The sequence below is a fragment of the Leucoraja erinacea genome, chromosome 26 (genome assembly GCF_028641065.1).
Source record: "Leucoraja erinacea ecotype New England chromosome 26, Leri_hhj_1, whole genome shotgun sequence".
NCBI classification, from domain to species: domain Eukaryota; kingdom Metazoa; phylum Chordata; class Chondrichthyes; order Rajiformes; family Rajidae; genus Leucoraja; species Leucoraja erinaceus.
The window spans coordinates 8,589,225-8,615,026 of NC_073402.1; the positions used below are offsets into that span (position 1 = coordinate 8,589,225).

Below are 25,802 nucleotides of genomic sequence, written 5' to 3' on the forward strand. Positions count from 1 at the left end.
GAATCCGTGGAATTCTCTGCCGCAGAAGTCAGTGGAGGCCAATTCACTGGATATTTTCAAGAGAAGAGTTAAATTTAGCTCTTAGGGCTAATTAGGGGAGGTGGGGAGAAAGCAGGAACGGGGTACTTATTTTGGATGGTCAGCCATGATCATATTGAATGGCGGTGCTGGCTCGAAGGGCCGAATGGCCTACTCCTGCACATATTTTTCTATGTTGAAACATGGCAGTGGGCCAGAAGTCCACGTTCAATGAACATGAGGGGTGATCGAGCCTGTCTCTCCCTGCAGCCAGTGACTGGCGCCATTTCCCTGCGGCTGATGCACTGGACGACGGCGGAGGCCGGTGCTAGGTCCCCGCGGTGCTTGGGATGTGAATTAATATGGCAAGTTCGTTGTTCGTTAGAAACATAGAAATTAAGTGCAGGAGTAGGCCATTCGTCCCTTCGAGACTGCACCGCCATTCAATATGATCATGGCTGATCATCCAACTCAGTATCCCATACCTGCCTTCTCGCCATACCCCCTGATCCCTTTAGCCACAAGGGCCACATCTAACTCCCTCTTAAATATAGCCAATGAACTGGCCTCAACTACCTTCTGTGGCAGAGAGTTCCACAGATTCACCACTGTGTAAAATAAGAGAGTGATGGTTTGGCAGCACTCGAGATGGGAAGCATTGCCCCATAGAATCCAAGACGCTTGGCAACGCAAGGCTTCGTTCGGCATCGTTCGGAAACGCTCTGTGTTGTTCGGTGCCGTTCGGCAACGCTCGGGATCACACGGAAAGGCCCGGCGTCACTCGGCAACGCTCGGCAATCCTCGGATCAAGTCGTGGACTCTCGGAGATTTGGACCCGCCAGTCGCCCTGAGACCGTGTGACGCTACGTACGAGGCGGTGTGTGTTGGAATCGCTGCTCGGAACCACACGCCTTTTAGTAGTTTTCAATGAACGGGCTGGTCGCTGTAAGTATGCCGAGCCGACATTGCAGTGATTGAACAGGATTGGAGTGAAAGCGGCACCGCCATTTCTCTTCGGGAGCGGGCAGGCCTGGCTGTGCCGTGTATGGGCGCCGGCCCGAAGCCTCTGAAGCGAGCGGCGGGGCTGGGGCTGTTGGGCGCCGGCTGATCGCTAGCCGGCCGGCCGGGGAGACGGGTCCTGGGGATCGAGCTGGTCCCGGGCCTGGATCAATGCAGGAGGGAGAGGAAGAAGACGGCGGCTTAGAACAGTGTCGGGCGGTGGTGGGGTAGGGCCGAGCAGAGCAGGCACCGGCCACATCAGAACAGGTTGGAGATGGGAGTGAAATGCCAGGACAGATCGGGGAGTGACTCCTGCATTGTTTCCGGGTTACTAATGGAGTTAATGCAGGCTGCGGCTTGGCCGTGGAGGAGGAAAAGGATGCGGGCTACTGTTTGGTTGAATCTTGTGGGTGTTTGAATTTTGTGTGTGGCGTGGGATGGAGCTGTGATAGAGCAAAGTTCAGCACTTTGACTTGATTAGGAGCATGGAGTAGAAGGCTGGAAATATATAATAGCATGTTGGGCGGAACTGACCACTTCGGGTCTCTTCCCGAAAACTATTTAGTACGGAACTTTTCCAGCCTGTCTAAGCCATTTTTGGACAAACTGATTATTAGACAACTACCACAAGGTTAGACAATTCAACAATCCTTAAGCACATGTCTGGATAAAGCTTTGTGGGAGAGAAATGAAGTATGGTGGGTCAGAAGGCAAAACAAGGCGGATGCACACATTGACTCTGGCTTTCCTGTCTATCTGTTTCATTAAAATGGTAAATGTATAGAATGGTTGAATTGTAACTGCCAACTGTTTGAAGGGTAATTCAGTCACGTTTATTTCCCTCTGCATATGTACACATTTTCCTGAATTGCATATCTTATTCCACATTTAAAGCCCCGATAGTCTTTGATACTACCGCTCTTATAGTCAGATTTACATATAACCTTTCTTTACACAAGATAAGTTCCCCTTCACCTTTGTCCCAAACTTTCCACTCTGCTTTCTATCATAACATACCCCCTCATACCTGTTACTTAATACTGTGCTTCAGCAGTCTTTGAACCAACCCAATATGGGAAGAGCTTCTCACTGTTTGCCCTAACTAAATCTGACCCTTTACACCTCTTATCATAATTTCTGGTCCAAAAACCACTCCTTTACCAGTCCAACTTTGTAGCTGTAATCCACAACCTAGGCGATATTCCATACAATCTTTTCCTTGCTCCCTTTAGGATCTTCATAAACCTGATACAGTATTGTGGCTTGAAGGAGATACACTGTTCCAGTTACAACTTAATCATTGTTTTTATAGCATGTGTGGAATTAAAACAATGTGATTAAGAGTGATGGAAAGACGTGGTTAGTCATCAGATCACTGTTATTCCCTGATCCTGGGAGGGCATGTGTGTCGTTGGTGAGTTCCTGTGTCATAAATGCCAAATAAATATATTACTAACACGAAGAGTATTTCCACAATATTTGAAGTAGGGAGAATATAATGGCCTATCATTTACTGTGTCTAGGTGAACTCTTGTACTGGCAGCATTTAAGAGAAAGGGCAGAATAACAAGAATAGAGGGATAGTTAAGATGTGGAAGTGTAGTTTGAATGATCTTTCTCATTAAAATGAGTTTTTAAGGTACCATGATATTTTTAAATTTTACAAAATTTAGTTAGCTACTTATTTCAAAGTTATACAAAAATGCTGGAGAAACTCAGCGCGTGAGGCAGCATCTATGGAGCGAAGGAAATAGGCAACGTTTCGGGTCAAGACCCTTCTCCAGTCTGAAGAAGGGTCTCGATCCGAATCGTTGCCTATTTCCTTGGCTCCATAGATGCTGCATCACACGCTGGGTTTCTCCAGCATTTTTGTCCACCTTCGATTTTCCAGCATCTGCTATTCATTCTTAAATATTTCAAAGATATAGTGCTTGGTGTTATTTCCTGAACTTTGCTCTGAAACTGCTGTTTTGGCAGTATGCAGATTAAAGTATTTTTAGCTATGAAAGTGGCTTAAATTGATACTTCAATATGGTTTGGCTACTGAAATTTAATACGTTTAAAGGTGCTTGTGATTACTGTGTGTAAGAAGGAACTGCAGATGCTGGTTTAAACCGAAGATGTACACAAAAAGCTTGAGAAACTCAGCGGGACAGGCAGCATCTCTGGAGAAATGTTCTTGTGAAACGTAAATGTCTATAAAACCAAGTGTCATATAAATTCACACTTCATGCTTTCAGTACTTTAAATGTATGTCTTTGGTCATTCTGCAAACTGCAATTCACTGGTTGAATGTATTTCATGGTATAGATCAGGAACTCAAAACTGCAACCGACTGTTTCTGACAAGTGGAATGTAATACCAATTCTTGCCAGATATTAGGGTTATAATCTTTTATCCTGGTAGCAATTATTGTCTGGAATTTGAAATGAGACATGCCCACGAGATATTAGGTAGCTTCTTCGAGAAGTGTTGTGCTCGAAATGAACTTCTTTAGAGACAAAGATGGCAGGGGTGGGAATAAGAATTGCTGAGAATTAAAAACAGAAATTACTGCTCAACGGAGGTTCCTTCAGGAACTACAAGGAATGGTGTCTCCTGAGATTAAAAGTAAAAAACATAATGATCAGTTTTGGGTGACTGTAAAATAGTACTTTATGGAGCATGACCATAAAGAATAGTTTAAGTAAAAAGTACACATTTATAACTTTCACATCCTTGGAACTCCCCAGTTACTATGCAGACAACAAATAATAAAAACAGAACATTTTGGAAGCATTCAGCAACTCGGGCAGCATCTGTGAATAGAGAAACGGGTAGAAATAGCTTATATATAACGTTAAAGATTTTTGTCCGTTCCGATGAAGGGTCTTCAACCTTAAATCTTAACTTTTTTTCTATATTCACAGATATTGTCTGACCTTAGTGTTTCCACAATTTTTGCTCTTATTTCTGGTTTCTACCACCTGCAGTAATTTTTTGTTTTCATATGCAGACAACCAAATGCTTTTGGAAGTGTGGTGGAGGCATAATCTGTATTCCAAGATTACATTGCTAACATTAATATTTTTCATTCTATGCCAATTTTGATCAACCAGCAGAATGTTAATATGGAATAGTATAGTTATAAGAAAACTGATGTTTGTTGATATTGTAAGTTTATCAAACAATTTCATTTTGTTGTCTCCCAAGAATAGTAAGTAAATGTGCTCTTGGGACAGATAATCAGCCACTCAAATATTATTGACGTTCAAAGTCTTTGATTCTTTAAAAAATCTTTTCCCAAATCTGGATAGGGAGGAAACTGTTATAATATGGCTACTCAAGATAAATACAGAATAAGCTACAATATTTTATTTACTTTTCTAAAATATAGGATACATTCAGCACAATAAACTGCTTTTATTACATTCAATTCACCAATTTGATCAGTGTTGTACATATTTCACATTTATGCGTAGGAAAGAACTGTAGATGCTGGTTTAAATCGAAGGTAGATTCAAAGTAGTAACTCAGTAACTGGAGTAACTCAGCGGGACAGGCAGCAACTGGAGTAACTCAGCGGGACAGGCAGCATCTCGGGAGAGAAGTAATGGGTGACGTTTTGGGTCGTGACCCTTCTTCTGACGTACTTATGTGTTCCTAACACTTGGATCTCAGTGGGGCATTACAGATTTATAGATTAATGTCAAGTGTGAAGTATATTTTCAGATCTGTTACAAATTCAAGAGTTATTTGAAAAGTAGTTGTAAGACGGTATGAATTATACAAAATTAATCCATAATAGCAGGCTCACATTTAATTATTAAGATCCATCATGCAGTAGCTTACTTTTCTCATGGACATGGTGGCTCCTTGAAAAGAAGATTTTTTCTGCTTCACTCTTTTTAAAATATTTTATTTTATTAGAAGTAAATACAGTCAATATGGCACCAAAGTGCCTAATATATATTTTCATAATACATGTTATGTACAACTTCTTTTTTTTTTGTTACATTGAAAAAAGATTAGAATAAGAAAAATAAGTTAGATAGTAAAGGATAGAAAGATGTGAAATATATAGTGTGTGAAGAAAGAAAACGAGAAAACGAGTAAAGTTTTATGCAGGAAACTAAGGAGTGTGTTATAGTTGCCTTTTGGGCTAGACATTTATCACAAGTTGCGGATATATTTGGATAAAATTTGTTCAATCTTGTTTTTGAATAATATAATCTATGTACAATTTTAAATTGAATTAGATTATGTCTTACATTAATTGAACATTTGTGAATATATATCAGGTATTTTTCTCATTTAACCTTCGTAATTTTTATCATTAGTTCCCGTTCCCACTCTTCTATAAGTACCTCTGTCGATGGTAGATCTATATTTAGAATCCTATTATATAATATGCAAATTTTTTTGAAGCGCTTCAATATTCATTGCTTCTTCCAATAAAAAAGTACTTTTGATATCCTTGTATATGTGTTTTTTTCACGAAATTGCAAATCTGAAGATATTTAAAATATTGGTTGTTTTTCAATTTAATTTTTAATTGTAGTTGTTGGAATGATAGTGTGTTTCCCATTTCGTACATATCCCCGATCCTTCTAATTCCGAGACTTTCCCAATGGTTATATGTCTTATCGATAAGAGATGGTTTAAATAAAGGGTTATTCGCTATTGGCATTAACAGTGATAGATTTCTTAATTGTAAAGATAATTTTATTCAAAAATATCTTATTGTACCATATCTATAAAGTTTTAGAAACATAGAAACTAAGGAGGTGCAGGAGTAGGCCTTTTGGGCCCTTCGAGCCTGACCGCCATTTAATATGATCATGGCTTATCATCCAACTCAGTATCCCGTACCTTCCCTCTCTCCATACCCTCTGATCCCCTTGGCCACAAGGGCCACATCTAACTCCCTCTTAAATATAGCCAATGAACTGGCCTCAACTACCCTCTGTGGCAGAGAGTTCCAGAGATTCACCACTCTCTGTGTGAAAAAAGTTTTCCTCATCTCGGTTTTAAAGGATTTCCCCCTTATCCTTAATTGACCCCTTGTCCTGGACTTCCCCAACTCGGGAACAATAAGTTCCTACTCTAGCCTGGTAACCCTATATTTAGAATTTTATTATATAAATATGATATCTCAATCTCCTAAACTCTAGAGAGTATAAACCAAGTCTATCCAGTCTTTCTTCATAAGACAGTCCTGACATTCCAGGAATCAGTCTGGTGTTACTCTTTGCACTCCTCTATGGCAATAATGTTTTTTCCTCAGATTTGGAGATCAAAAGACGCAATACTCCAGGTGTGGTGTTCACCAAGACCCTAATTGTACTGCAGTAGAACCTCCCTTTCCTATACTCAAATCTCTTGCTATGATAGCCAACATGCGATTCGCTTCTTAACTGCCGCTGCACTGCATGCCTACCTTCAATTGGTGTACCATGACACCCAGGTCTTATCTGCATAAGAGACGGTTAGATAATAAATCTGGGTTTCCCCCGTTTTTGCCACCAAAATGGATAACCTCACATTTACCCACATTAAACTGCTTCTGCCAAACATTTGCCCACTCACCCAGCCTATCCAAGTCACCTTGCAGTCTCCTAGCATCCTCCTCACACCTAACACTGCCCCCCAGCTTAGTGTCATCCGCAAACTTGGAGATATTGCCTTCAATTCCCTCATCCAGATCTTCCGGGTTCTTCTTATATTGGGGAGATGAGGATCGTTCCTATATTACAAGGATGGCAATCCTCCTTCTCCATTTTTATCCATTCTGTCTGTTGGGTAGAACTATCCAACCAAAGAGCTTTCACTCTTCATGTGGACATTTTATTGTTTAGATTTCAGTAACCTGGTCAGATGAAATTTCAAATCATAATTTGTTTTTCAAATTTTACAGCAATAAAGGATTTTGTGGTTCCAAACTTAAGTACAATTGATCTACACAGCTAGTGTGAACCGAGACAGAACTGAATGGAATATGTGATGAATTTGGAATATAATAACAAAAAAGTAGTCACTTAAGTTTAATTTTTTCCTGGGAGAATATTGCCACTGGAACTGTACAGTCCCAGCAAGATAATCCATGTCATTTAGTGACACTTTTCCACCATTTAAAAATGTGTGCCCACAGTGAATGGCGATTTGTAACAGAACAACGTGGGTTTTGAAGATGTCACATCGGTGTTGTTGACTACATACTATTGGAACTTTCCATCTGCCTTCTTTTCTCACAGTCTCCTTCTCTAGAGGCTGACCATTTAATCCACCAGAGATGTTCAGGCAAGTGTTCAACTCGCAGTACTTTGGAAGTTTCCGAGTCATTGAACAAAAGTCAGAGGGCAAGCTATTCATTTTAAAACGGCTAAAGATAAAAAGTAAGAGAACTGAAGTGCATCTTTGTCTAGAAGGAACTGCACATGCCGCTTTAAACCTAAGATAGATATAAAAAGCTGGAGTAACTCAGAGGATCAGGCAGCATCTCTGGAGAAAAGGAATAGGTGACGTTTCCGGTCGGGGGCCCTTCTCGACCCGAAATGTCACCTATTCCTTTTCTCCAGAGATGCTGCCTGACTCATTGAGATACTTCAGCTTTTTGTGCCTATCTTCTGAAGTAGATCTGCTGGACGAGCATCTTATGTTCACTTGTATAAGAGCAGCACAGTGCCCCTGTCAGAAGCTTTGGATACCCAAGCTAAAGTCTTTGGCTAAAATGTTTAAATATCTAACACATGACATATGTTTGGAAATTCCCAAACAGCAAAGCTTAGCTTTGGAAACTTCAAGGTCACTTCACTGCTTTAAAAAACTGCATCACTGTCCCGTATGATGACGATCAACTCGCATTATTCATGTGTGCTGAGATTCAGGGAAAAACTTTGTTTTGCGTGGTGTATAGGCAAATCATACCATACATGTGTACACCAGGTAATGTAAAACGAGAAAGAAAATGGAGTACAGAATATTGTGTTATACTGGAGAGTAAGTTAGTGTTAGTTTTGTCAGTGCATCTAACAAAAAAATGCAAGGGCAGCAATGAGTTAGATTGGGAGCAGGAACACATTGTTCACTTATGAAAGAGTCGATAACAGCAGGGAAGATGCTTTTTGTGAATCTGGTAATATGTGTTCTTCATGCTTTTGTATTTTGTGCCCAACGAGAGAGAGGAAAAGAGAGCATGACCGGAGTGTGATTTTGTGGACTGCTGTTCCGAGCAATTTGAAATGTACATAGATTCAATGTGCGAGAGGCTGGTTTGCATGGTGAACTATGTCCACAACTGTAAATTCTTGTGGTCTTGGGTAGATTAAATCAAGCTATGATATATCCTGATAGCCTGCTTTCTGTGGTGCATTTTTAGAAATTGGTAAGAGTCATATGAGACAAGGCAAAATTCCTTAGTTTTCTGAAGAAGCTGGTGTGTTTTCTTGGCCATAGCGTCAATATGATTGGACCAAGATGTTGGTGATATTTACACCTAGGAATTTGAATGTCTTGACCATTTCCACTTCAGCACCATTGATTATAGAGCATATACTCCACCCAATTTCTGGAGTCAGTGACTAACTCTGTCATTTTGCCAACATTGGTGGAGAGGTTGTCTCAATGCCATGTTACTAGGTTCTTTATCTCTGTCCTGTAGTTTGTCTCTTCGTTGTCCGGGGACTGGCCGACAACTGATTTGTCATCTACAAACTTGCAAATGGAATTTGAGCAGAATTTTGCTGCACATATGAGAGTGTATAGGGACTGTAGTAAAGGGCTGAGGTCACAGCTAGTGTTGAGAATAATCATGGAATAAGATTCAGTTGGAGAGGGGATTGCTGAGAGTGCCAGATCCAGGGGTTTGGAGATCTGTCTAGTTGGAATTATAATATTGAAGCCATAGTCAATTAATAGGATTCAGCCGTAGTTGTCCCTATTGGCCAGATAATGGGGGTGAGTGTAGGTCCAGAGAGATAGCAGTAGACGAGGGATATCTAGGAGGCTGGAGTTGATCTGCTCCATGACTGATGTGTATGGGATCCAGGAATATCTATTTGAATTAAAGTATATTTTAATGCAGGTTGTTAAAAAGAGGTTAGTTTCCATTTTTGAGACCTGGTGATTACATACAAAATCTAAAGTTGTTGTGAAGATATGGAATCCAAGGATAGTTCCCTAGAAATAGAAGCAAAAGTTGGGAATAGATTTGTCATGCCTGCTCACCCTTTAAGGAAGTTGTGACTGATCTTTCCCTGCCGTAACTCCATATCTTTTGATTCCCTTAATATCAAAAGTCTAATAATTCTTGAACATGCTCAATGACCAAGGTCTCTCTGCCCTCATGGATAAAGAATTCAAAGATTTACTATCGTGCGGGTTAAGAATGCTTTCTACAAAAATGTTGCTAATTCTCCCGACTTCTCCTTTCTGAAGTCAACGATTATTTCTTTGGCCTTGTTGACGTTGAGCGAGACCACTCATTGTTGCAGCATCACTCAACCAGGCACCGCTCTATCTCTATAATGTCTGAAGAAGGGTCCTGACCCAAAACGTCACCAATCCATGTTTTCCAGGGGTGCTGCCTGATCTGCTGATTTGCTCCAGTACCTTGTGCCTTTTTTTGACCACTCTTTCTTACCCTTACATTGATTCAGCACCATCTCAGTGGTGCTGTTTGCTTAAGATCTTGTTAGCAAAACCCACCATCTAGTGATCGAACACTGCACTCCATCAATCACAAGTATGGAGTTCTGCTATAAATCATGTTTCCATACCACAAATTGGATATAAAGTGATCGATGAATTAGGGAATACTATTTGTATTACATGGGTTAAATTGGTTATAAAGGAATTTTGATTAAAAGCTAGACAAAAATGTTGGAGATACTCAGCGGGTGAGGCAGCATCATGGAGCAAAGGAAAAAGGCAACGTTTCAGATCGAGACCCTTCTTCAGACTTTAGAAGTCTTTAGAAGCTAGTGAACTACTTAAAATTTACAGTCCTGTTACCACTTCCTTGAGAATAGGTTTCAGCATCTTACCCGCAAAATTTACTTGTGATCACCATGCCCAAGTAAATCTATACAAGCTGTCCTGTGTTACCAACATCGATGTGATCTCCCTTATATACAAACAATTTCCTATGATATTCAATTCAGAAGTCCATTGTGCCTAAATATGTTTGTTCTTACGAAATTGGTCTCTTCCCACTCTCCATATCTAGAAATGATTCCCTCACATCAGTCTTGTGTTTTTGGTACCATTCGTTACAATACGGTGGAGGTGCAGTTAAAATATCATATGATTGTGTATTTTCTGATGTAAAAAATCAACTTATAGATGTCTGCAAAAATTGAACCCCTCGGGAGGGATTGTAAGCTGTTGGCATAGTTACGCAGAGTTTTGCATTATGTATGCACCAGACATTTTGATCAACCAGGGCCAAAAATCCCTGTGTATGTATAAATTATGCATAAGTTGTGAAAGGAACAGCACATAAGAATGGCACAGATACATGGTGGATAACACAGTGTGTGTGGGAAAAACTGCAATGCTGATTTAAATCGAAGGTAGACACAATGCTGGAGTAATTCAGCGGGACAGACAGCATCTCTAGAGAGAAGGTTTCGGGTCGCGATCCTTTTTCAGACTGAAGAATCAGTTTGAAGAAGCATCTCGACCCAAAACATCACCCATTCCTTTGCTCCAGCATTTACTCTAGCATTTTGTGTCTACCGTGAGTAACACAGCTCCAGCAATATGTTCAATCTGACCTTGGGTGCTCTCTTGGTGGAATTTGGACATCATCCTCCAAGTGCCCCAGTTTCCACCCACATGCCATGGATGTTTGGTAGATTTATTGGCTGCTGTAAATTGGTTCAAGTATAGGGAGGAGGGGTTGATAAGGATGCAAGAGGAAAATGAGGATTAGTGTAGATAGGTCTGCACAGACTTGTCCAAAGGGCCCGTTTCCATGTTCTGTGACTGACTCATTGACACTAAATTATTTTTCAGTGTCATCCAGCCTTTTTCCAGTACCTGCCCAAAGGAATAATCTTAGTCCTGCATTAAGTGGCTCACTGTTGTCATATTTTGGGTGTAGAAATGTACCTTTCTCGACATGGGCCGGTGTTATTGGTCTCTTCTTTGAGTCCCTTTGAATGATATCCTGAAGGAGGTGGTGGCCCTTGATTGGGAAAGTATGATGCTTGTTTGTTGTACCAGGTTGTAAGGTTGCGGTCAAAACGTAACACTGATGAGACTGATGGCGAGTTTGGTCCAGAACTCCTTCATTTGGTTGTTATCCAAGCTGTACACTTCGAATTAGAGCAATAATTTCTAATTTCCTGTGGATTAAATGATTTTTAAAGTTTTGATATAATTATATGTTGAGTAAGATATTGGTGGCTTAAAAAATACAATGAAAATCCTTGTTTATCACCTTAAACAATGATTTTTCTAATAAAATGTATTTTTGTTATAACTTTTCATTGAAACCCGTAATTTATTTTTCAGCGTGTAAATTTAACAATTTAAAGCAGAGTTCATGTCTGTAAAATAGTCTACATTTTTTTTTCCCTCAGCAAAGTACATCTGGGGACTTGTAATTGTCCATTTTCTAATGAGGCTAGAAAGTTGTTTTCATGTTTTATAGGCAATGGGTATTGAAAATGATTTAATTCTTGACAGAACGTCACAATAAAAGCAGAAAGCAAACTGCTGATGTTAATCAGACCACATGCTGTCTGCTGCTGTGCTGGCAATAATCTTTAATGGTTCACCCTGCTGACATCCAACGTGGCACAGTGATACTGACATAAAGGCTTTACACTCTGAGCAGATATACAAAAGATTTTCTCAAGAAGATGTTTCCTACCTGTGAAGTTAGCCAGTGTGGGACAGAGAATAAACTACTCGATGAAAAGGATCATCTAGTTTCCAACAGAATACTGACAAGAATGTAATAAGCATATAGTCGAGGGTGCTGCTCTTCTTTCGCAATGACATTTCTGACCAGGTTTTGTTCAATTAGAACACTAAGTTCTCAAACAGAGCCTTTTGAAACCAAATATATTTTGGCGCCTATCTAATAATCTTGACGATTGATGCATCATTTCCAGTAACTACTGATTGACTGGTATGTCACAACAGGTGTGGACTGATTTTAAATTTGTGATCTACAGCTACAGTTAGCACAGTTACGGTTGGGAAAAGCTTAGTAGTTTACTTTGGAAACCTCCATCTTTTTAACTGTTCCAATATACTTGGGATCCTTACATGCGATAGTAACTATCCAGATTCTGTTGTTTGTGAAATGTGTATACTCTTTTGTAGTTTGATTCAGTATTTTCTTTTGCATATTGAGGAAGCCATTTCAAACTTCACTCTTGACTATTACAAATGGAAGTTTTTAGAGCTTTTGCATATCCAGTTTTGCTAATTACCAATATAATTGAAAGGAAAACATCTATGAGCAAAATAATGATTTTATTTTTGGCCTGTGTACCTCCTGTCCTGTATGGTTTGATTAGTTTAGACTAGTTATACTTAGTACCAAAGTATATGCCTTTATGACTTGTAAGTGTTGGAGCTGGGTGGAGGAGTCAAGATTTGATACATTTGATTAGCTTTTGATGGAATACTAATGCACAACCCACTATTCTAATATTTAATGTGAATACTTCAAATATAATTTTTCATGTAATCTAAGAATACTAGGAAAAAGTTAGGAAATTTGTCATCTCTCTACTTTTTACATTTTGATTCAAAGAGGTGAATCTCCAGAATTCCCTGCTGGAGGGTGCTGGATCATTTAAAGAACGAAGTAAGTAAATATTTGAAAGATCGCGTCCTGAGCACTGTGGAGATCTGTCACAGGGAGAGGAGGTGAGGCCTGGGGCAGATCAGCCATGATCGGATCAAATGGCAGGGTAATGTACAAAGACCCACATCTTCTTGGCCATGCTCTCATTTTAATGCTGACATTGGGAAGAAGGAACATATTTCGACCATAAACCTGTAAATACAGTACACAGATAATATACAACACAAATGCAATAAATAACCAGAATGCTGGTGCATAAAACCCCCCCCCCCCCCCTCCCTCTGAAGTCCTTGCTGCAACCAAAGACAGTCTGAAAAGCATGGCCACCGGTTTCAGGAATAGCCGCTTCCCCATAACCATTACACTCTTGAGCATCACACAACACTAACCTCAACTATGGACTATCTTTGGTTTCAGTGAGGACTTTGGGGTTATTTGTGTGCTAATATTGGGGTTATTTATTTAATGTGTGGTGTATGTTATCTATGTGCATTGTGTTTACTGGCCTGCTATGCTGCTGCAAGTAAGAATTTCATTGTTCTGTTGTGGGTACATATGATAATTAACACTCTTGATTCTTGGCTTGAAGGGCAGTGGCCAACTTCCTAATTTAGGTCCGTAAGTAAACTGAATTCATAGGTTTTTCCTTGAGAATAGCTAATTCAAGATTTAATTTTTTTTTCTCAGGAGTATACTAACTTTGCATGCCAATAATGAAAATATTGCATGTAAATAACATAATTGTTTATTGTCCTTCAAATACTCTAATAAATAGGCTGCTCAAATTGACCTGAATCCATTGTAAATATGTGCATACTTGGGAAAACCTGTCAGTCTGTAAAATAAGTATCTCTCCAAGTTTGTAAAATAATTCAATCTGTGTAGATTTGTTGCAGATAGATCTCTTCTGATTGTTTATAGAGCGATATAAATATTGTGGTTGATAGAGAAATGGAACCAAGTGAGGGAAGGGAATGAGTCTGGGTGATTTGGGTGTGGTGGGAGGAAAGATGTGGAAAAGAACAAAGAACCTAGGTGAAAATGGAAAAGGAACATCGAGGGTATGGGTGAAGAATAGAAAAATAGTTGTTCATACTATTGGGTTATTGGCTGCCCAAGCAAAATATGCAGTGTGATTTGTATTTGGCTTCACCATGGCAGTGGAGAAGGCCAAGGGCAGACGAGTCAGTGTGGCAATGAGTGGGGGTGTTGTAATGACCTGCAACTGGAAGCTCAATTTAGACAGAAAGACAATCTATAAATGTTGGATTAGCATGTCTGTTTTCATGATAAAATATAATTCCATTTCTCCAGTGACTACAAAATACCAAATTTGAAACTATCAAGTTTGCTTGTTAGTCGTCTTTACTGAAGACCATTGCAAAAATTGCTAAAGCTGCAACGTGATCTGGCATAATAAAATCATTCAGAATCATGTTATAAAATACACATGAATACATATGCCTATTATCCAAGGTATAAATCTCCGTTTGTACCAAGTATTTGAATGTGTACTCGAGTTTCAGGTTAGAAATAAACATCAATAGTATAACATGCTAGTGAAACTTATCTTTCCAATAAAAATACACAAAATTATCTAATTTAGTTTAATTTAGTTTATTGTCGCGTGTACCGAGGTACAGTACCATCCAGTCAGCGGGAAGACTATGCATGATTACAATTGAGCCGTCCACAGTGTACACATACAGGATAACATTTTGTGCAAGATAAAGTCCAGTAAAGTCCGATTATGGATAGTCTGTTGGTCACCAATGAGGTTGGTTGTAGCTTGGGACCGCTCTCAGTTGCCTGATAACAACTGGGATTGTTAATTTGGATTTTGAGTAATCTTGCGTGCTTTCAATTTTTACTCTATTCAAAACAAACAACAATGGTGTAAGAACTGAGCTATAATAAAACTACCTAATTAAATCTATTTCAAACACCCTTATTTCATGATTGTGTGTAGACTGTTGAGTCAGTAGCTATGAATATGCAAACGGTATGTAGGGCGGAGTGTCTATTGTGGTTAGTTCTCTATCTTGAGTTTGTTCTGTGTTTAATAATCAATAGTGTGAACACTTAAGTTGACTGTTTGTGCGACATGCGGTACGGGGGAGATGGCACAAATTCCTGGAAGTTGTGGAGAAGCCAAAAAATTTGAAGGAGTTTGTCAAGAAAAAAAAATTATAGGTATTAAAATTAGAGAAAAACCATAGTGAATAGATTTCTGGACATATCCAAGGACCTGATCTATTGATTTTGTGATGAATTTAAATTGAACCCAAGTTGCTCGAGCCATAAAGCAACATCAGCATCGTCTGCAGTATTTGCTGCTTTCCGCTGTTCTGCCACATCTGTAACCCCAGGCTGCCAATTGGTTTGACCACTCATTAATGCTTTCGGAAATAACCCGGCAAGCCACTCAATTAATGGGAAAATTAGCGACTGAAAGTAAATGCTGGCCTCTGTAACGATGTTCACGTCTCACAAAAAACAGATTGAAAAATCCCTGTGAAAATTAATTTTCTGTGTATATGGGGTGATTTCTGAATTATTTTCATTGACCTCGCCTACACTGGATTTCGCATAATATTTTGCTGTCAATATTTTGCTGTCAACTACAATGGGAGGGTGGGGAAATAAGTATTCACGTATGATCCATAAGTCTTGTGTGGCTTCTTTTTAAAGCATCATTATCTGTGAGATTCTTTGTTGAAGTGACTTTTTTTATACAAGACCCAACACTAGGAGTTTAGAGATCCAGTTGTGGGAATTTATTTTGATATATGTGGAGAATGGAGTCCTGGGCATACTGGTATGGCGTCTTGCTATGCTGGATTGGCCCAATAAGATAGCCAAGTTACAAGTTATCCAATAATTTTCGCACACTTGGTGACAGGAATGTGTGTTTTCTGGCAAAGCCAGGTAGTGCTGGCTCAGTTACCTGAAAGAAGAGGCTTGATCCCAAAAGACATGCTGGCTTGTACGTTAATTGACCTCTAAGTTGCCTCATGTGTAGGGAGTGGATGGGAAAGTGAGACAAAATGGTCAGCGTGGAAACAATGGGCTAAAGGGCATGCTTCCTTGATGCATCTCTAAAGTAAAGAACATTTTGAAACGTAAGTAAAAAAAAAAAATGATAATGACTGATTGCTAATTCTTCAAGAATGTAGTTGTTTTGTGATTGAAATGCTCTGTGGATGTTGGTTGGTGACTAGAAATTTGGAGAAGATATTTATAATTAATTTTTCACTCTGGATATTTTCAAATCCTCGTGTCTGACAGAACAGCAGCTGAAAATAATAATTGTTCAACATTTTAGGATCCCACTCAAATAAAAATGTCTGCTTTAGTGAAAATGAATTCTATTTGATTCATATTAAATCGTTTCAGACTCCTGCAGTGGATGGTTGTCATTTCTCAGAAGGATTTTCTTTGTTGTATTGTATTAAAGCCCCTCATTTATTTGGAAGGGAGGTTTTGATAGAAGCAGATAAAGTCTATGCACCTATTTTTTTCAGAAGAACTCCTATAAAGTATAAACAAACTGAGATGAACCTAGAATTAAAGTGTGCTTTCCATTTTTATTGAAAACCTCTTCTTGGTCAATAATCTACTTTATCCTTTAAATTTGAAGGGAATTCTTGCTTCCTTGGTGCTAAAAATAACGTCCTGAGATCTTTGGGTATTTGAAGTGCACGATGTTTGGGCTGCTCGTTTTCTGCGTGGGGTTAAATATTCAATTATAATGTTAAAACGGTTTTATTCGAACTGGTAATATTCCAGTAACATGTGCAAACACAGAGACTTGTGACACTTATTGAAGGAAGTTTGACTTCCTTTTACTTGCAGTTTTTTGCATACTTTCCAATTATAATTTGGTTTACTGTAATTGTGACCATGTGTCAAATATTAGACGCATGTATGCACAAAAAGAATTCAATGTCCCGATAGTTTATTTAAAAAGTTGGCATTCTTGCTGCTATTTATATAACTTAGAAAATTACTTTGGTATAATTCTTGTAGTTGTTCCAGTTGAACCTTGCACTACTTTGAAAGATTAATAAATTGAATTTTTGGTAAATTTCTCTGCCGGCTTATCTGCTGAGAGAAATTAGAATAGATATCTGAGCAGATCATAAGTAAAATTCTAGATAAAAATAGTAATTAGATCTTTTAGAGTTGAGTTTCAAAATTTAGCCAGGCTTTTATTTTGTTCTCTGATTTAAATTCAGCATTATTCCATATTTACCATGGATTTTGGGGACTTTATCTCACCAGTAATAATACCCACAATTTTGGCTGTATTGTATAGTTACTCACCACTCATGATGTTTATCACATTGTTATATTCAAAGTGTACAAGGAATAGTCGTCTTCTTGCATATGGCGTGCACAGCCTAAAGTTGTTGGACAACTTGTTCTATTTGATCTCATTTGAACGTGCACGCCGGGTTGATTGCATTAGTTGAAACAGGGCGGACCACGTGAAGGTTGCAGTCTTCCACGGCAACAAAGAATAGTGAACACCGGATGATTAAGGCAATGGATAAACATTAAAACTCTGATTAGCTAGCATGCTCAGAACTCTGGTGCCAGAGTTGTTGGCTGTATGTTATTCCTATTATTATCCCACAATAGTTTTAATTGTTTTACTTTGATATTGTACAGTATTATTACGTTTTTCAGTCAACTGTATAAATTCAACTGGAATGTGGAAATTGGCACCCAACATGTGGAAAGGGAGTGCAGATAAAAAATACATATCTATTCCCTCAGGAATATTGAAAATAGAAGCTCAAGACTATTCAGACATGCCAATGGCTGGGCATCTGGCTTGTCAGAGTCCTTCTCACTCAATGGGACCCTGTTTCCTGTGCTCCCTTTAAACTTGTTTTACTCGCACTTAATTTAATTGTTTGGACATAGTTATAGGTGTGTGAGGCGAGGCTGCATGTGATAGTCGCAAGTGACAACTTCTAGTTTCCACCTTGAACATTGGTAGTTGCAAGTTGGTAGTTTATTTTTTAGCAAATTGCAAAACTATTTTCAGAAGTCTATTTCTGAATTCTCTGAAATAATGTGGTCTTCGGTGCAAAGCAAAATTTGAATGATTGTAAGTATAATCTATAAACAACAAGTATGAAATAGTGATGTCTGTTTGTTGTGTGTCTGTAAAGAATTCCATATAGTTGTGCTGACTGTAGCATATAGAAGCCGTTTGGGTAGACCGTTTACTTGGCAGGGTGAATTAAAGTAGACACATCAAGGAGAACTGGGTCATTGTGATCATTCAGCCATTCAGATTATGGACACCAAGCTAGTTCTCAGCATCAATTGCAAACATCCGTTTTTCTTTATGTTTCTTAATTGCTTCTCCAAACGTTCAATTCCATAATTGTCCAGTTTTTTTTCCAGTGTACTTGTTGCTAACTTTGCCAATAAGTGAGATCTAGCAAGGGCGAGGGTATAACTTATAGCAAAGAGAATTTTAATTCGCTCAAGATAAATCTAAAAAGTTTGAACTACTCCCAAATAAATTGGTGCTGTGCGGTTGAAAATCTGGAGTAGAGAATCGCTGCTGCCAAAGTTGTAGCACCTGTACTGTAATTTGACTCCTGACTCTTCAGCAAGAATTTTGTTTCCACCACCTTTATTAGTGTAACATTTCTCAAAATTAAAAGTAACAATATTGCACTGCCCAAAATTTTGTATGAAAAAGAATGTTACCTGCTGCAAATGATCTATTTAGAATTTCCAATGCTAAGTAGTTATGTTTCATTTGAATTAGTCATTGAGTGTCTTGGGCGTGCTGGTGCAGGATTCCCAAAAAGTTAATTTGCACGTTGAATCGGTAGTGAGAAAGGCAAATGCAATGTTGGTACTTATTTTGAGAGGTCTAAAATATACAAATAAGGGTGTAATGCTGAAGCTTTATAAGGCACAGGTCAGACTGTATTTGGAGTATTGTGAGCTGTTTTGGGCCCCATATCTGTGGCAGGATATGCTGATGTTCCAGAGGGTCCAGAAGAGGTTACTGAAAATGATCCGGGGGATGATTGGGTTAACATATGAAGAGCGTTTGCCAGCACTGGGCCGGCACACGCTGGGGTTTTGAAGGATGAGGGGTGACCTCATTGAAAAGAAGTCTACTTCTGAATATATCTGGAGAGAGTCTATGTTTCCACTAGTGGGAGAGGCTAGGACCAGAGGCCATAGCCTCAGAATAAAAGGACATATCTTTAGAAAGGTGATGAAGAGGAATTTCTTTAGTCAGAAGGTGGTGAATATGTGGAATTAATTGTTACTGATGGCTGTGCAGGTCAAGTCATTGGGAATTTTAAAGGCGGAGATTGACAGTTACTTGATTAGTAAGCGTCAAAAGGTTATGGGGTTGAGAGGGAAAGATCGATAAGCCATGATTGAATGGGGAAGTAGACTCGATGGACCAAGTGACCTAATTCTGCTCCTATGACTTGTAGCACAAAAACATGACACTAGGCCCAGCTCATCCATACAAACCAAGATGCCCCATCAAAGCTACTCCCATTTACCTGCGCCTGGCCCATATCCCTCTTAATCTTTGCTACCCATATACCTGCCTTTTAAATCTTGTTAGTATACCTGCCTCAAATACTTCTTCTGGCATATCATTTATATACCCACCACACTCTAGTGAAAAGGCTGACCCTTGGTTTCTTTCCCTCTCACCTTAAACCTATGCCCTACAGTTCCTTATTTCCCTACCCTGGTAAAAAGACACTCTGGATTCACCCGTCCATGTCCTTCATGCTCTTTAAACATCTAACAAACACCTATGCCCTCAGTTCCCTAAACTCAGAGGAATACAACTCTAGCCTGCTCCACCTCTTTCTATTATGTAGGCCCACAAATCCTGACAGTACCTCAAAAATCATCTTTTCTCTCTCTCTCTCCATCTTTTCTCTCTCCCCTTAATGACATCTTTCCTGTTGCAGGATGATCAAAACTGAACAAAATGCTCCAAGAATGGCCTCACCAACTATAATATAAATTTCCCAACTTCTGTACCCGGTCCCTTAACTGATGAATGCCAGTGTACCAAAAGCCTGCTCCATTACTCTTACTCCATTACCTGTAATACCACTTTCAGGATACTGTGTACTTGTACTCCTAAACCCCTCTGCTCTACAAATTCAGAGAGAAGACTTGTGGATTAGTCTGCATGGCATTCTTCAAAGTGTAGGCCTTCTTAGTGTAGAAACAAAGAACTGCAGATGCTGGTTTACTAGAAAGTGCACAAAACACTGGAATAACTCAACAAGTCAGGCAGCATCTCCGTAGAATGTAGACGGGTAACGTTTTGGGTCAAGACCCTTGATAAGACTGAAGAAGGGCCCAGACCCAAAACGTCACCTTTCTATGTTCTCCAGAGATGCTGCCTGACCCGTTGTTACTCCAGCACTTTGTGTCCTTTTTCTCTTGCAGCCATTCTTCGGTTAGTCCTGTGCAATATTACTCTTTTAAGGACCTGTCCCACATTACACGATTTTTACAGCGACTTTCCGGCACCCGTCATAGTTGCAGCAGGTTGCGGAAATTTTTCAACATGTTGAAAATCTAGCGGCGACCAGGAAAAGGTACGACTCTCTGGGAGACTACTCACCACCAAACAGTCTTCACCCCACGACATGTCACATCTCGTAAGTGGGACAGGCCCTTAGCGGGTCAGTTCTCCCTGTCAACCTGCAAGCAGGAACACACAGTTGTAACTCTGTGGTCCCTTGCACAAGGAACATGCCTTGTGCTGCCAATATTCCTCACCTTGTGCAGATCCCCCTGACCCCAGAGAGACTTCTCCCATCCACTTCTCATCATTGCAGTTTCTATTCATTAAGTTGCAACACCACTCTGCAGCTGAATGCCTTTTGAGAACTGGCTCAAGTGTGTAGCTACGAATGTAGCTAGGAGGCTGAACACCCGAAGGTGCAATGAATTGTAATGATTCTGCACAGCAGCACATTAAAACTGGCACAATACTGTTGCACACAGAAACAGACAATGTTGCACTACAAATGTATCACTTCTCATTCTTTATTATTAAGGCCTCCTGTCAATTGTATTTTTTGTGAAAGATTCAAATACTCAAGGTAAAGCCTTGACTACGGTTTTCTCTCCCACAGACTGATTTTTTTAATCTCGCCCAGCTGGTGCCATCTGTCATCCTTAACTCGGAGTCATCAGGTCAGTGAGACTTTTTCTGGGGCTGCATTGGGCCGAGAGTTGCATTTGTGCCTCCTCCAGTCCTGGTGTGAGAATGGGCAAACAGGTCCCAAACCCTCTGTCACCAGTTTGCTTATGGCCAAACTCTGCCAATGGAGGAGCCCCAAAGGCCTTGGTGGACCGTGTCCAGCAAAACAGTCACCGGGTCTGCGCTTGTTCTTTTCGCTCCCCTACCTCCCACCTGGACTAACACCCTTTTCTCCCCTCTCCTTCCATTCTCTAACTTCACAATTCACAACTCTTCAATCCTTTGTCTCGCACCCTCTGTCTTTTCACCTCTGGCCTTTGACCAACCAGCTGCCTATCAAAATCCCCCCTTGCTCACCAGTCTTTGTCCTGCCCTTTTCTCTCTTCCAGCTTTCATTCCACCACCATAATCCTTCTGCAGAAAGTTCCCTACCTGAAACGTCGTCTATCCATGTTCTCTAGAGATGCTGCCTGACCTGCTAAGTTACTCCAGCATTTTGTTGCTTTTTTTTTGTAAACTAGCAGCTGGAGTTCCCTGTTTCTATAAACAAATTATGTTAAACATAATTTTCACTACATAACTCTATGTTGACACTACCCAATATTATGAATTGTTTTTTGAACCAGTCTTTATGCATTGCATCTTCTACATTGAGACAAAAATATATATCTTTTTTATACTTTAATGCCAATTTTTTAAAGAATTTCCTGCCAATATCTTAATGGTGCTCACATTTAGTGTTGCTAAGTTCTGTTTTACAAATTGAGTTTATTTTTGCAAGTTGAACTGTACCCTTTTGTTACTTCTGCATCACATTAAGTTATCCTTTGAAAGTCTCCTAGTGATATAGAATTATTAATGTTGTTCCTTTGTATAAGGAGGGCAATAGGGATCAAATCTGGAAAATTTCTGCCCGTCATCCATGCAAGAATGGCAGGGAAATTATTGGAGAAGATTCTTAGAAATAGGATTTACTTCCATTTGAAAAAGCATGTCTGAAGAAGGGTCTCGACGCGAAACGTCACATATTCCTTCGTTCCATAGATGCTGCCTCACCCGCTGATTACTGATACTCGTCTGAACGGAGTTTGTACGTTCTCCCCGTGACCTACATGGGTTTTCTCCAAGATCTTTGGTTTCCTCTTGCATTCCCAAGATGTACAGGTTTGTAGGTTAATTGGCTTGATGTATATTGTCCCTAGTGTGTGTGTGTAGGGTTGTGTTAATGTGCGGAGATCACTGGTCAGTGCAGACTCGGTGGGCCGAAGGGCATGTTTCCACGCTGTATCTCTAAACTAAATTAAACTAAAAATGTCTCCTGGTTCTAAGCACCCCTACCAAATGTATCATAAACTCTACATCTACCGTTAAATCCCATAAAATGCTGTTTCAACGAGGGGATCTCTTGGTCTAAATTAAGAAAGAACAGAATCTGCTCTATGATCCAGTTAGCTTATCCAACAGGACTCATCGTTACATTTGAAATGATTATCTTTAATAGATAACCAATTCAGGTGTAAAGATCGGTCCAGACACATAACATTGGCTGGTATATGGATATCTATAGATGGCCAACAATTTGATTAGTGCCTGATGCATCTTTAAATTATCATCCCTTCTGCGAAAGGTCACTCTGGCAATAAATTGCAACAACCCTTCGAGCAAGCTTCCAAATCTGTGGTATCAGCTACATGAATAACAAAAAATATCAGACTGGTGATATTCACGACAGAAATGGATATATCAGAAGCTCCCAGAGTGTGTATTCTATTTTCTTTGTCTTTGCCTCTTTGCAGTCACTGTTTCACGACCAAACCTGATCCCAGTCTCAGCTGCCTGTCGCACCGGGTACTCTAGCAGTGGTAAATGTAAGGGATAGCAGTGACAGATGTAGCAGACCTGGGCGTCCCTAATTCAGGGAATCTGACTCTCTGCGGCCTGAATTTTGGCGAAGTCAGCTGGAGCAGTAGGTCACAGCATACAGGGATTGAACCTGGTCTCTTTCCAAATACTCGGAATAGCTGAGAGTTGGAAACTACGACTGAGTCATTTGGCAGCTGCTTATTGGTTTCTTGAAAATTCTCTAGTTGAAAGTCAAATTGAAGGACAAAGTACACACTTACCGGGATTAATTTATCCCCAAATTGATGACCTTATGGACTTGTACAGCTGCATCTCTTTGATGAATATTTAATTGTTGAAATTAAATGTACTGTGTGAAGTTTCCTGCTGGAAATGCAATTTTACAAGCTGTGACCTTGGAAAAGAATGGATGTGATACTGTTAGGAAATTATATCATGGATCTACTTCAGTAGCCTGGTTAGCATAATGGGAAATGACTCACAGAAGCATGTGCTGTATCGTGTGTCCAGTCGCTTGGACGACTGCTTTGAGTTAGGAGCCAAAAAACAGTCCTTAAAGTTAAGAGCAAAAACTTTTATCTAAGTTTTCATGATTTGCTTAAAATATGATTTCTTTACTATAATTTTCTTGGAGAACATAAAGTTGCACCATCGAAAGGAAGTCATTTGCTCTGTGTCAAAGCCAGCACGTAATACTACTACTTGACTTTCTGTCCCCTGAGTATTGAAGCCTCTGCTGTGGGAAATAGTCTCACTCTCTTCACCCTGCCAAGGTTGCTCATTATTTTAAATACTGGTTAAATCTCACTTCAATCTTATTTGTTCCACAGTATTACAATCCCAACCTAACCTGTCTCCAGTTATCTAAATGCTTCCAGTTCTGGCAATATCCTTGTTAATCTCCTTTAAACACTCTAGTCATATCATATCTTTCCTGGGTGGTGACCTGATCTATGCACAGTACTCTAGCTACAGTGTCATTATTTTATGTAGTTCTAACATGACCGCATGTGAGCAACAACAAGTTTCCAATTTCCAAAAATAATATCTCTTTAACAATTTCAATTGTGTCGGTTAGCAGAAAGGGCACAGACCCTTAGGGGAATTAAATCGGACAATCCAAACTCTCATTCCTCCTTGAATAGCCATCATTCATGAAATTCCACAGAGGAGATTTAGCAAGCTTCCTTCCGCATCTTGCACACCATGGGAGTTCCATAAGAAAAATAAGGAGATGATCCATAGCAACACACCTATAGGTATGGCAATATTAAGTACAAGAGTATTTGCATTAACCAGAAGAGTTAGGACTTCATGTTACAGCTGTACAAGACGTTGGTGAGACCACATCTGGAATATTATGTGCAGTTCTGGTTGTTATAGGATAGCAAGGATGTGATTAAACTGGTGATGGTGCAGAAAAGATTCACAAGGATGTTGCTGGGAATGTTGGGCTTAAGTTACAAGGAGAGACTGGATAGGCTGGGAATATTTTTCCTAGAGCTAAAAAGCCCTGGTAGTTACTAAAGTGATTCATAAAACCAAGAGGGGCATAGACAAAATAGATTGTCACAGTCTTTTTTCTCCCATGGTTGGGAAGTCTAAAACTTGAAGGCATAGGTTTAAAGTGAGAGGAGAAAGATTTAACGGGGAACTGAAGGGCAAGTTATTCACACAGAAGGTGGTAGGTATATAAAGCAAGCCGCCAGAGGAAGTGGTAGGGGTAGGTACAATTAGAACATTTAAAGCTACATGGATAGGAAATGTTTAGAGAGATATTGTGTGTTTTGTTATTTTATTATATGTATGACTGCAAGGCAATGAAATTTCGTTCAGACCGAAAGGTCTGAATGACAATAAAGATTCCAAGATTCCAAATGCAGGCAGATGGTCAAGTCAGAACCCTTTTCCTTGTCACGTGTTTAAAATAAGGGAGACATTTAAATGAGATTAAAGGTACACAGGATGTTGAATATCTCAAATGGGCTATCAATGGAGGCTTATGTTTAAAAGACATTTGAACAGGTACTGGATAGGGAAAGGACCAGCAGGATGTGAGTCTAACACTGGTAAATGGCATTAACATAGCTAGGAATCATGGTTGGCGTGGTCCAGGTGGGCTGTAAGGGCTTGTTTCTATACCGTACATTTCTAGGATTCTGTGAATCCAACTTTAACTTTCATGATCATTAGACCTGGTTGGATTTAGTCAAAAACCTAACTAAAATCCACATTGAAGATAGGCACAAAATGGTGGAGTAACTCAGCAGGACAGGCAGCATCTCAGGAGAGAAGGAATGGATGACGTTTCGGGTTGAGATCCTTCTTCAGTCTGAAGAAGGGTCTCGACCAGTTGAAAAGTCACCCATTCCTTCTCTCCAGAGATGCTGCCTGTCCCGCTGAGTTACTCCACCATTTTGTATCTATCTTCGATTTAAAACAACGTCTGCAGCTCTTTCCTACACATTTTGACTGCACTGAATGTTCTATACTCACGATCCTTCCCTGAATAGCCTTTCATATAAATTAAACTTGTTGCTCAAGATTGTGTCCAACAACTTTCCACTGTTGTTCGGCTAATGTGCATGTAATTCCTTAGCACTATCCTTTTAAACAATTGCAGTTTGCCAGCACAACCATCATCTGTAGTGGATGATGATTAGAGTCTTCTCTTGTTCCTCCCTTGTTTCCCAGAAAATCCTGGGATACATTTTATCCAAAGCTGGCAGTTTTTTTGCATTTTGCAAGATTACCGAATAAGATTAATATTCAATATTTGTGCTTTTGATATTCAGTGTTGCGCCTTTTTTCTCAATTGATGCCCACTATTCTGTGAAGACAGTGGAAAAGTATTAATTTCAATGTAAACATGTCTATTGCCTC

The 25,802-nt window shown here is 39.6% G+C and overlaps 1 protein-coding gene across 2 annotated transcripts in view; it reads left to right on the top strand.

The window, feature by feature from the left end:
• Positions 1-809: 809 nt before the first annotated feature.
• LOC129709630 (protein tyrosine phosphatase type IVA 2) overlaps positions 810-25,802 on the top strand; it is a 62,569-nt gene continuing 37,576 nt past the window's right edge. The window contains exons 1-2 of one of the 2 annotated variants that reach the window (XM_055656101.1): positions 849-963; positions 20,989-21,049. The gene's annotated coding sequence lies outside the window, so the exon portion shown is untranslated. Of the gene's footprint in view, positions 964-20,988; positions 21,050-25,802 lie in introns of both variants that reach the window. The other variant, XM_055656100.1, reaches the window with a different exon arrangement.